At 51.4% G+C, this 12,754-nt stretch overlaps 1 protein-coding gene across 7 annotated transcripts in view; it reads right to left on the bottom strand.

The window, feature by feature from the left end:
- Positions 1-1,987, bottom strand: part of HIVEP3 (HIVEP zinc finger 3) — a 300,052-nt gene extending 298,065 nt beyond the window's left edge. For 5 of the 7 annotated variants that reach the window (XM_064635225.1, XM_064635227.1, XM_064635226.1 and 2 more), the window contains exon 1: positions 664-1,209. The gene's annotated coding sequence lies outside the window, so the exon portion shown is untranslated. Of the gene's footprint in view, positions 1-663; positions 1,210-1,892 lie in introns of those variants that run through there. The other 2 variants (XM_064635223.1, XM_064635221.1) reach the window with 2 other exon arrangements.
- Positions 1,988-12,754: the final 10,767 nt, after the last annotated feature.

Raw genomic sequence — 12,754 nt, 5'->3', positions numbered from 1 at the left:
TTATTTTTTAATATCTATCCCCGCGCTGTAGCACCGGGTAACAGCCGGCTGCGCTCCGCAGGGAGCACGAACGCAGGCTGGGAAGCGGAGCAGGCCCTGGGCACAGGCTCCAGGAGGAGGACCGGGCTCCCCGTGGAGCAACATGTCCATTTTTCCAGCGCCGCAGTGGCCGGGATGCCCCGGGAGCCGCGTGTCCCTGCGCACGGCCGGGTCCCTCTCGCACGTCGCTGTCACACACCCGGCGCTCGCTCCCTCCCTCCCTCCCACCGCCCCCAGCGCTGCCTCCCACCCGCCAGCGCTAAAATAACCATCCTCTCTCCCAGCACGTTGGGAGAAAATGAAGTTGCTGTCAAGCGACGATAAATTCATGCGACAGCCAGCGCTAATTAAGCGGCAAAGTAGCTGCGAGCGTGGCGGGGACGCGGCTCCGGGGCCGGGCTGTGGCACCGCCGGGCTCGCCCAGCGCTCGCCCAGCGCTCCCGGCGCGGCCACCCGGCCATCCAGGCGCCCTGTCCATCGGGATAGGAGCGTCCGAGCGCGCCCCGTGGCAACCTGACACCTTTCGGGAGGCAAAATGGAATCTCGCCGGCCGCAGCGAGGGAGGGGGGAGCGAATATGCGCGCAGAGAACAACAAAAATAGCGACAAAAGCCCCCGTGCCTACCTTTGGTGGGGGCCGGCGGGCAGATCCCGGAGCCTTTGGGGTTGGTGGCTGTTCCCTTCTTTATGAAATGTTCGGCTCAGCCGGTGCTATTTGCATTCTTTCATTAGCACCTGTTTCAAGTAAGGAAGGAGAAAGCTCATTACGAGATCAGCTTCCTTTCAAAATAAATTATTCAAAAAAAAAAAAAAAAACAAACGTAGAGATGCACGCTGCCAAAATAATAATAACGCTAATAAAAAATAATAAAAAAATACCACATGTATATTAAAGCCCAAAGTAGGCAGTTTAATAATGGGAGGTCTTGCAGGTTGTGAGCATGCTCCAGCCGGAACAAATCCTTCCTCTGTTATTCCTCTGAATAAAAATAAACCACGAGCAAGAAACCCAAACGGAAGCTTCCTCCTAGAATCCCTGCTGCTGAAAAATATGTAATAAATTCAGCCCGAAGACGCAGACTCTAATCAGCAGCTGTTTTCTGGATCCAAAGCCAGCCAAAGCCTCTCTTGTCTTTTCCCACTATGAGTCTAGGCCTTTTTGAAAAGGGTTTTAACCTTTTAAAGACACAGTGCACCAATTATCACTTCTGGAGGACTGTCACTCACGGCGCAGAGAAATTAATAAAGCGGCAGCGGCGGCACCGCCGGAGCAGGGGGAGGGTGGTTTGCACTCGCAGCTTTGCTTCGGGAAGATTATTGTAGGATTATTTTTTTTAATAGGTCCCCCTCGCCTTTGGGAAAATAATAATAATAATAATCTGAAAACTTGCCACCCAGCTCTGGGATAAATGCAAAGTCATTATAAAAACGAACAGCTGGTGGATGCCATTCCGGGAGTTCTACGGTCGCTCCTTGTCAGGGTTAAATTTGTTGCAAGTGAATTTGAGGGATTAACAGTTTCCGCGCCAGGCGGGGGTGTGAGAGGGTTAATGACATGCGGAGCGGAGCTCTGTCAAGTGCTTCCCATCAAACTAAGGATCAGGCTGCGAAGTTTGAACCTGGCACAGCACTAAAGCGTTCCTCCAGGAGTGAGATTTCGGGTTTTTAGCAAACCCCACCAAACCCCCCCTTAAAAAGAAGCTCAGCCCTCCACTAAGCGGCACCGCAAAGCGCCGGTGAGCGGCACAGCCTCCCGGGGGGACAACGCTCTGCCACCGAGTTCCCAAAACTGGGGGGCCCCGGGCCTGGCACCCCCTGGCAGCGTCCCCCCGGTGCCACCGGCGCCCGGCCCACCTGGGTGGCATCGGCATCGTCCTGGTCGGGGAGCGGGGAGCTCGGGGCCATCCCGGGGCGCGGCGGCTCCGCTCGGGCCGCTCCTCTCGGCAACCCCGGCATGCGAACCAGCGGGAGCGAGCGGCTCTCCCGCCCTCGCTCCCCTCTCCCCTCTCTCCCCCCCTCTCCTCCTCCTCCTGGTCGGCAGAAAATTATCATATTTCATGTGTCGCTGCTCCAGCCCCGCCAATCGCTGCGCACCCGCGGGCGGAGATGTCCGGAGCAGCCCGGCATCGGCCGCCCCTTCCCCCGGGACCCCGCGGGCTGCCAACCACAGCCCTGTGCCCTCTGGCCCGGCGGCACTGCGGAGACAGGCGATTCTGCTGTTCAGGGGGGTTTCTGCCCCCTTGGCTCGGCTCCGCGGGGACGCAGCTGCCAACAACTTGACCTTGACCCCGCGGTTGTGTCGCGCTGCCAGCGAGGAGCGTTTTCTGGAGGATGGAGACCCGGCACATCTGCTCTGCTTCTTGGAGCTGCTTCTCCCACACCGGGACATGCCGAGGGGATGCCTCACTCAGCCCAGAGCCATCTCCAGGGGTGCAGCTCGAGTTCCAGGTACTGCTGCTCGCAGGGATGGTGCCTCACAGATGATTCCATGGTTTCCACCCATTTTAAGTGCATTTGTTTACAGCTTGCCCCCAACTTCCAGACCTTTCTAACAAGATGTTTTTTCATCTTCTGGGAAAGCTGGGATTTGGAAATAGAGGCTTGCCTGGAGCTACCCTGGAAGTGCCCAAGGCCAGGTCGGACAGGGCTCGGAGCGACCTGGGCTAGTGGAAGGTGTCCCTGCCCATGGCAGGGGGTGAATTAGCTGAGCTTTAAAGTCCTTCTGACCCAAACCAGTCTGTGCTTTATGATTCTACACAGCCAGTCTCCAGTCTGCCAAGTGGAGCAACAGCCCAAGCAGGAAGACAGCCCAAGACTTCTCATCATCTGATTATTTTCCCTCTCAAAGCAAGTGAAAAAAAATCCAAAAATCTTCAGAAATGGAGCAATGGAATAATCCTGGTGAAAACTGCCATCTACAAACACAGCACCTGGAAGGGAAAGGTGAACACACCTGGTGACAATGAAGAATGTTCTCCTAAGGACCAAGGGAGCCACACTTGCCTGCTGGGCTCTCTGACACAACGGGAGCGTGAGGAGCAGGGAAATCCAACAGCCAAAAGTGGACTTTTATTTCAGTGGCTGCTTACACAGGGATGAAAAATATTGCATTGTCACAGAAAATAAAGAGGATTTGAGTGTGGCATTTCTGGTACAAATCAGCTTATGAGACCTGCAGTTCTTTGCTGATGGGGAAGGAACTCAGTAGGAAATGAGCAATATATTGGGTGGAAAAGTAAAAAGCTCCCAAGCTTCCTTATCTGGCCATCTGAGGAGCAGTTTGCAGCCCAAGTCACAGCAGCAGGTGGATCCAGCTCCAAGGGGAGCTTGGCAGTCACCATTTCCACCATCCCCAGCGTCCTGTACCTCCCATGTCAGGGCAAGTGCTTTGGCAGAGCAGAACCCCATCACCACTGTGTGTCACTGTAGGCATTAGAACAAGTGCAGTAGGAGGGAAGAAAGTGAGATAATCAGGCTATTGAGCTAAAAAAACCCCTGTCTCAGTCCAGAGCAGCTGGACATGGTTCTTCCCACTGTTCTTCCTCTTCCAAACTTCAAGAAGACTCCACAAAACCTGACGTTTCCTCATCTACACCAGCCTGGGCCTCATGTGCCAGGTGACCAAAGTCCTCTGCAAGGTGCCAGGCAGCTCCATGCACGAGCACTGGGTGAATTGATGGGGCTGTAGGAGTGTCACCACGTTGGCATCGTGCTCCTGCCAATGTCACCACCCTCCTGTGAGCCCAGAGCTCCACGTGCCACCGCGCTCAGCCACACGGACCTCGAGGAGCGAGTTGCCTTCGTGGGCCTTGCTTTCCACACCGAAATAGCTGTGCTAGGAAAGCCTGGCAGAGTTTGTGGAAGTCTGCCAAGCTGACATCTCAAGTCCTAAATGACTGGTAGGAAAAGCAGAGGGGCCATCACCTCCTACCGTGCTCGAAAGCCGTGGTCCAACCTCCCGAGGCAAACACCACACTGCTTGGAATTAATGCTGTTTGAACAGGAGAATTCCTTTGGGAAAATGGACAATCAGCTTAAAAATCACCTGTGGTGGCTCTGTACCTTCACTGCTAAAAGTGACCCTCATCCACAGCCATGAGTTACCCCAGATTCCTGATCTGGGGACCTTGTCACTCCCAACTGAGCTCTACTGAGCAAAGCCAGGACCTTGCCTTTATTCCCTGTAAAAATGCAATGAGGAGGCCCCAAATAGGCAGGAGATCAAAAAGGTGACCTTTCTTTTGCTCTCCAGTTTTCTCTCTTAGACCATCACCACGTTGTCCTTATCTACATAAGGGATTGATCAGAGATTCTGCTCTGAGGCATCTTCTCCATGTAGGGCCATTCAAGCTTCTGACCCCACACGAGTTTCAGGAGCTCCTTCCAGGAAAAAACAAACACGTATCAAAAGGTGGCACAGAAGTTGTTCAAAACCACAGTCACCTGATTCACCCCCCCAAAACCAGAAATCAATAAATCCATCCTAAAACCAAACATCAAACGAGGTTTTAATCCTTTTCCCGTGTGCCATGTCGAGGTTGTATCGCCCTTTCTCACAGAAAGCAGCACCCCCAGAGCATCCATGCTGGAGTTTTGCACCAATTTGCACTTTTTTTCACTTCTTTTGTGTGGTTTTTAACAGTGATACACATCCAGCTTTCCTCCAGTACCCTGAAACTTTCCCAGCAGCTCAAAAAACTGTTGTAAACCAACCTGAACAGCGGGGAGACCTCCCTGAATAGCAGTGGAAGGACCTGCATTACAAATCATCCACGTCCTCACATGCTGAGCGGGGTCTGAAGCCTGGGAGAGCCCACCCCGAGGGGGCATTAGTTCAGTGCTCCCTCAACAGTGAAGAACACCCTCATTAGAGGCCACACACTCCACAAAACCTGAGCTAATAAGTTCAGGGGGGATTATTAGTTGGGCTCCATGCTGGAGCTGGGTTGTCTGGGAACAAGCACAACTGCAGACCCCTCCTGCAGGGAGCGGAGTTGGTTGTCAGCAGTGAAAAGGGGGGACGGGAGGGGTGAGATGGGCCAAAAAAAGAGTCAAAGCTGTTAGTTTTACACTTTTTTTTAGGCAGGATGTGCTTCTAGCACACCCAGCTGTATTTTAGAGGTCAAAGACATTCACTCAGTAGCTCATTCCTCCTTCTTTTTCTCCCATGAAAAGAATCACATGAAGAATTAACAGCGTTCAAACCTTGCTTGGAAAGTGTTTGACACTTGTGGGTGCTTTTCCCTTGACAATACCAACCTGGGGGGAGGACACAGGTGCAGGGAGCAGCTTAGAGCTTGTCCAGGTCTCTGGCAATATTTAGACAAGCCAGGCTGCCCCTGTGCCCAGCATCCCTGTGCAACCTCTGCACAGACAGTGCACATCACCCAGCAGGACCAGGCTGAGCTCCTGACATGGGAATTCATGGCTCTGACTTTTAATGGACATTCTCCTGTGAGAAATGACAGGGAGGCATGTGAAGCACTGTGGGGTTTTTGCCTTTTTTCCTTTTAAACCACCCATCAAACCTGCTCAAGCAGAAGCAGAGAGCTGCACTTCCTTTTAATTGCCGTGTCACTGATGGTCTCGGGAGCAAAAAGCCAAGGTGTGGGTTTGTTCTGCTGCTTTTCTCCTTGCACTTTATAATAAGTAGCAAAGATGTGAAGGCAAAGAGTGGCTTTGGTTTTGAGTCCTCTGCAGCCACTGCCTTCCTGGGACCCAACAAGCAGCAAAACAAGTGAAATTCCTGGTGCCACTCCATAATGCATTGCTTTGGGATTACACACTGTGGTTTGGGAAGATGCAGAGGATAACAGCACAGGGAGGGAGAAGGGACGAGTTGTAACCAGGGGAACAGACCACAGGCAGGGCTGGGAGTGCTGTCAGAGCCCTGAGTGGCTCTGCCTCACCCAGAGGATGGATTTTGATCCGTCTCCTCTCCGTGTTTTCACTGCTCTCTGTAACAGGGGCGTTTGCACAAAAGCAGGATGGAAAGGGCAGGGTGCTGAGGGTCACCTGGTTGCTGGTCACAGCTGGAGTTTGGTCCAGGGAGCTGCTGCCTCCTGCACAGTCCAGCAGCTTTGTCCCAAAGGGGAAGTGGCACATGCCATTTGACTTTTCCTTGAAATTTATTCAAAAACCCAAAACCTTGTTCAGCAACAACAACAAAACCTAGGAAAGCTTGAGGACAAGGGGTTTATGGAGTTTGCACAGGGATGGGAGCCTCTGAATCCCATATCCCATCACTGATCCCCACAGCCAGTGGTGCCACAGGGACTTTCAGGAGCCTGGCAGGGGCTGCATGAGGCACCTCAGGGTGAGAAGCTGAACAGAGAAACCCTATTCCCAGAATGGTTTGGGTTGGAAGGGATCTTAAAGCCCACCCAGTCCCACCCCCAGCCATGGGCAGGGACACCTTCCACCAGCCCAGGTTGCTCCAAGCCCTGTCCAACCTGGCCTTGGACACTTCCAGGGGTGGGGCAGCCACAGCTTCTCTGGTTCATTTTGTCTTGAAGGGGTGCAGTCTAATAAGAGGAATAAGGACCCCTGAGCAAACCTGTGTCATTACCAACCTCTGAATTTCCAGTGCAGCTGGAAAGTCTGGTCTTTTTTCCCTTTCCTCCTGTTCCTTCAAGACCATGGTCATTCTCTGCCCACAGCAAGATGTGTCTGCAGAGTGTTCCCACGTGTGCCTGGGATTCCCATTACATCATCTATCCTGATTTTAAGATACAGATCTCTGAGCTTGTCTGTACAACCAGAATGAACACTTATTAACTGGTTAAAGAAGAGCAAACATCTGTGAATATTTGGATTATTACTTCTTCCTGGGCAGGGGCAGAGGAGGGGCAGGGACTGAGCTCTGCTCTGGGGGAGCAGGGACAGCAGCCAGGGAACGGCTGGAGCTGTGTCAGGGCAGGCTCAGGGTGGATCTCAGGCAAAGGTTCTTCCCCCAGAGGCTGGTTGGGCACTGCCCAGGCTCCCCAGGGCAGTGGGCACAGCCCCAAGGCTGCCAGAGCTGCAGGAGGGTTTGGCTGATCCTCTGGGGCACAGGGGGTGACTCTTGGGGCTGGGCCTGTGCAGGGCTCAGGGTTGGACTGGGTGATCCTTGGGGGTCCCTCCAACTCCGGAGGTTCTGGGATTCTGGGATTCTGTGCTCCCAACTTGCCACCTGATACCAAATGATGGGTAAATCACAACAAATTCAACTTTCAGATGAGAAAACCAGTTGATATTCAGGAGAGTTTTTCCTGACAACTTTTTACTGAGCTTCCAACTAAGCACTTTTCCGATCAGAGACATTTTTGCCTGATTAACTAAGAACCAGCATTAAAACAATACTGTGAAGTGTTGTGCTACAAACACCCAGCACAGAAAGGACGGGCATAAAAGCTTTGTTTCAGTCACTGAGCAGCATCTCCTGCCCCTCACATCCATCACCCCCTGCCACAGGGACACAGCATTAACTCCCCGTCCGTCTCCAGGACGTTGCTCCGCAGAGCCCCGGGGTATTGATTCCTCATCTCCTCTGTCTCACCACTGACTGTGATGCTTCTCAGGGCAGGTTGTGGGGCTCTTTAGCACTCCCAGTTGTACCAGAGGTTTTGATGATCTCAGCTGTCAGGAGGAGAGGGATGAGAGGAACCAGCTCCTCGAGAAGCAGTGATGTGTCTGGGTATGACACCGCAGAGGAATTGGAAGTTTGGTGAGTCACATCATGATTCAACTTCTGTTCCAGCCTGAATCCTGTTAGACAAGAGCTGGAAGAGTGGCTGAGCAGTGGGATGGGCTTTGCTTGTTGCAAAAGAGGGGTTTCCCCTCCCTTTATTTAAATCCAAACAGAGAACATTATCTAATGCCTCGGCAGCCTGTATGGGATTGTGTGTTATCCCTCTACAAGGATCCACATTAAACCAACCACAGACAATAACCTCATACCATTCAGCACAGGAAGCATCATAATCTGCCATGCATTAAAGGTCTAAAAAAACCCTGCCTAATGTTAGAAGAGTCTCAAGCTGTTAAGCTACTACTTAACTCCGGTAATTCACCGTGAAGTCTCTCCCATGGCACAGCCAGAGAGTTGTTTTCATTTTCTAATAACGAGCACGTGACTCGGGCATTTAATGAGTTCCCGAAATAACCGAACCAAAAGGCAAAATCCAAGAGGTTTTGCTGCCCAGGGAGAGATAAAAAATCATAATTAAAATAGTGAATGGGCAGAAGAATAAAACAAAGGCCGGGGGTGATCATAAAATCGTTTAGGTGGAGTAGTGGCTGTACTGCTTGCCTGCCTCAAGGGGGTTTAAGCCTGACAGGAGCCAGCCAGCAAGTACCTGGGGCTCTACATCCCTCTCCCCACTTCTCATCCTGGATCCTCAGGAATACCAGTCCCTCCTCTTGGATTCCACACAGTGATGATTTAAAAGGAGTACCAAGAAAATCGTCCACTTTGGTATCACTTTCCCCTGTGAACATCAAAGCACATCAGAGGTGCTGATACCTCATTGCTTTATTCCAGAATTGCCTGTCCAAAGAATGAAAGCAGAGGGATGGAGGGAGTAAGGGGTGTGGAGAGAGTTAGAAGGAAAAGAGTCCGTGGGTTCTATGAACTCTCTGCTGTAGGCACATGGTCCCAGATCTCAGCTGGGGCTGGAGCTACCACTGACCCCAAAGAGCCACCACCAAGGTAGATCCAGTTCTAAAAATTCTAGAAAAACCCAAACTTTAAATAATTTTGGTAATTTTTAAATAATTTTTGTGATTTTTTGTTTAAAATCTTATGAGGGGAGTGTGTTTATCATCTGCTGCTGCACTGGAGGAAGAGCCAGTGCACAGACCTGCAAGTTGGGCAGTGTTTGCCTTTCCGTCCTCCTGCCCAGCTCAGCCTCCCTGGGCTGTCCCACTGCAGGAAAGCAGCAAAACCCTGGGGCAGGAACTTCATTTCCCAGAATCCCAGACTGTGCTGAGCTGGAAGGGACCCCCAAGGATCATGGAGTCCAACCCTCAGCCCTGCACAGGCCCAGCCCCAAGAGTCACCCCCTGTGCCCCAGAGGATCAGCCAAACCCTCCTGCAGCTCTGGCAGCCTTGGGGCTGTGCCCACTGCCCTGGGGAGCCTGGGCAGTGCCCAACCAGCCTCTGGGGGAAGAACCTTTGCCTGAGATCCACCCTGAGCCTGCCCTGACACAGCTCCAGCCGTTCCCTGGGTGCTGTCCCTGCTCCCCCAGAGCAGAGCTCAGTCCCTGCCCCTCCTCTGCCCCTGCCCAGGAATTGGAACTGCAAGCAAAAGAGGGAGATCTGGCACTTCCAGAGCTGCTCTGTGGGTACAGATGGGAATTCTGCTGTGCTGCAGAGCTGGAAGTGTTTGTGACAAAGCAGCAAAGTTGGGCTGTGCTGCTCAGCAGGGTTGGAAAGCTGGAGCACAGAACATTCCTCACCCCTTGCACCCTCTCACTCAGCAGAGGGAAATGGGCTCCAGCCCAGGGTGCAGCAGCTCCCAGGGGTCCCCACTGGCCATGCTCAGATCCTGGGCTCATGGAGGTGTGGCTGTACCCACATCCATGGATCCATTCCTTAGGAGCAATGTCTGGAGACTTTGGGGTCCCCAGTAGCCCCAAACCCAGCAGTGGTTTGGAGTTTGGGGCAGCCCAAGCTGCAGCTCTGAATTCTATCCTAAGGATGGTCCTTGGCTTGGGTTTTGCTCTGATCCCAGGCTTGGCTTGCAGGAAACCCCTTCTCTGGCCCAAACCCACTGGCCAGTCAAGCAGTGGAGATGCTCAGACCCCCCTGGCAGGTCCCCAGCCCAGGAACCAGGACAGGCACTGGAGCCTCACCCACACCCCCAGGAGGATCCCAGGCTCTGTCTCTGCCCTGGCCTGACTCACCCCAGGGGACACACACCTGCCAAAGGCCCCCACCCTGATCCAGAATCCTTCCATGTTTACTTTCCTTGTTTAAATCCTTCTACACTTTAATTCATTGGTGGGTTTGGGTTTTATTTTGTTTTATTTGGTTTTTGGTTCTTTTTCTATAAACAGTAGAAAATAAGAGCAAGGAAAACTTGTGATTTTTTAGATGAAAACCTACACAAAGATTTCATTTCAAATCAGGGCTCAGGGAAAGTAAATTACATTTTGGCCAAAGGCCAAGTTCTGAATTTCTAATTAACTTAATCAAACTTTTTCATAGTGGAACCCTTTGCAATTTATATGCCCAATTTCACTGAAAAGGCAGTTAGAGAGAACCCTGCACCAAATCAGGCAGAAATAACCAGTGAGTTCAAAGGATTTGTTCTCATTAACCCTGGAGAAAATAAGTTCAGGGAGGAGCTGAATGGCAGCAGCAGGTAGGAGTTCAAAAACTGTATTTTCAAAGGTTGAGTAAACACCAAATTGGTAGATTTTATGAGGCAATATTGATTATTTACACCAAAAAAAAATATGCATTTGACATTGATACCAAGCAGTGACCAGCACAGAAGAGAATTAAAGTGTGTAAGAATTTGTGTCTCTTTATTAGGCTGAAACTGAAATAAATGGACCAGTTTACCTAAAACCCTACCCATTTTTATCAGTCTCAGCAGCTGCTCCAGTGAAAGGCAGGGCCAGCCCTTCAGAACTCCTTTAATTCCTTCGGATCAGAACGACAACAGCAAAACCCCACGTCACTGGTACCTACCAGGAGTCGACATTTAGGCTTTCAGAAAGCCTGTTATTACTGATTTTATCAGGGAATAAGTGTTTTATTTCCAGTTAAACAGCCAGGCTGCCTGTAGAGGCAGAAATTAATGCAAACATCCAGTGCAGAAACAATTAAGTCAGTTAAAGAGCTCCAGCCCATCACACCCAGGGGAAATGGCCCATGTGGCTCTGGAGGAGGATAAATTGTCTGCCCTGTCCTGGAGAGGTCCCACTGCTCCTCCTGCTCCCAAACAACAGCCCAGGGCACCCCTTCCGTCCTGTTTTGGGCCAGATTTGGCTCTGCCAAATAAAATAAAGTCTCTGTCACAGTTATATAGTGTTTAATTGCAAAATATTCTGCTTTTCTGACTCCCCTTTTCTCCACCCAGTGGGTAACCCTTGGTGTTCCCTCGCAGGAAGAGCCTTGCCTGTGGAATGCTGCTGGGACACACTTCCAGGCTGACAACTCCCAGCTCCTCAGGGATGAGGTGAAGAGAGGGGCTCAGCACCCAAAATAGGGCTCAGCACCCCAGAGAGGGGCTCAGGACCCAGGAGGGGGACTCAGCACCCAAGAGAGGGGCTCAGGTCCCAAGGGAGGGGCTCAGCACCCAAAGGAGGGCTCAGCACCCAAGGGGGTGCACAACAAGAGCAGGAAATTAGAAATTGGGGCCAACACATCCCCAGAAGTGAATGTGCCTTGTTTAGCTGTGACAGCAAAGGAGTCACCTCTGAAACAGGGCCGTGCTGGGGCCAATTAGCAGCTACTAATTAAGGTTTAGTTCTGCCCAGGAACCAGAGCAGGATTTCCAGTGTCAGACACACACATCCCACTACAGAAATATATTCAGTGACATGGAATAGAATAGAAAGAATAGACCAGAACAGACTAAACCAGAATGTGCTGAGTTGGGGGGAATCCCCAAGGATCATGGAGTCCAACCCTCAGCCCTGCACAGGCCCAGCCCCAAGAGTCACCCCCTGTGCCCCAGAGGATCAGCCAAACCCTCCTGCAGCTCTGGCAGCCTTGGGGCTGTGCCCACTGCCCTGGGGAGCCTGGGCAGTGCCCAACCAGCCTCTGGGGGAAGAACCTTTGCCTGAGATCCAACCTGAGCCTGCCCTGACACAGCTCCAGCCATTCCCTGGGTGCTGTCCCTGCTCCCCCAGAGCAGAGATCGGAGCTGCCCCTGGGGAGGAGCTGCAGCCCCCCCTGAGCTCTGCCCTCCCTTCAATACATTGAACCTAAAGGCTCCTCATCCTCCTGGGAATCCCTCTGGAAGGTCTCACCATCAAAACAAGCCCCTTTGGGATCAGCAGGACCAGCAGTGGTGCAGCTTTAGCTCCCTCAGTCACCTCGGATGGAACATTCCCAAGGACCACTTGCCACAGGCATTTCCAGCCCCAGCTGCCCACTGGGAATATTCACCTGGAAATGGGAATAGTGAATATTCCCCTAGAAATGGGAACAGTGAAACTTCTCTTCATTTCTGAAGTAAATTGCAAATATACAACTATCAAACCTGTAAATGACACCTTTGACTGGAGAAAAGAAACTCTTCTAAATGAAGGGAACTCAGCAAACTCTGGTTAGATCAGCCTAAGGGTGGGAACAGAGAGGATGAGTGGGATTTCTTCAGCTCCTGGCTGTAAAATGAGTAGGAATTTGCATTCTGGAAAAAGAAGGGGTGGTGAAAAATGATGAAGAAGAGCTCCAGACCAATTGGCTAATTAATTCTCTCTCCAAAGATACTAGAAATAAACAGAGGGAATGCAAAGCCAAAAAGAAATGATCCCAAGGAAAGCTGCGTCTTAAGGATTGAGAAACAACATTATCTGTGAAAAATAACCCAAGTCAAACTGAATTAGAGCCCTCAAAGGAAATTGAAGCAACCATTTAAATTACAAAATGTTTTCTCCATGTAAATAAAATAAAACAGGAAAAGAAAAGAGGCTCTTTGAGGATTAAAGATAATCCACTGGACAACACCTTGCTCTGGATTTCGAGAGGAAAGAGGGCAAAGGCAGGATGAGCAGTGGGA

Source organism: Pseudopipra pipra, chromosome 24 (genome assembly GCF_036250125.1).
Source record: "Pseudopipra pipra isolate bDixPip1 chromosome 24, bDixPip1.hap1, whole genome shotgun sequence".
Taxonomy (NCBI): Eukaryota; Metazoa; Chordata; class Aves; order Passeriformes; family Pipridae; genus Pseudopipra; species Pseudopipra pipra.
This window is presented reverse-complemented; position numbering and strand designations above follow the sequence as displayed.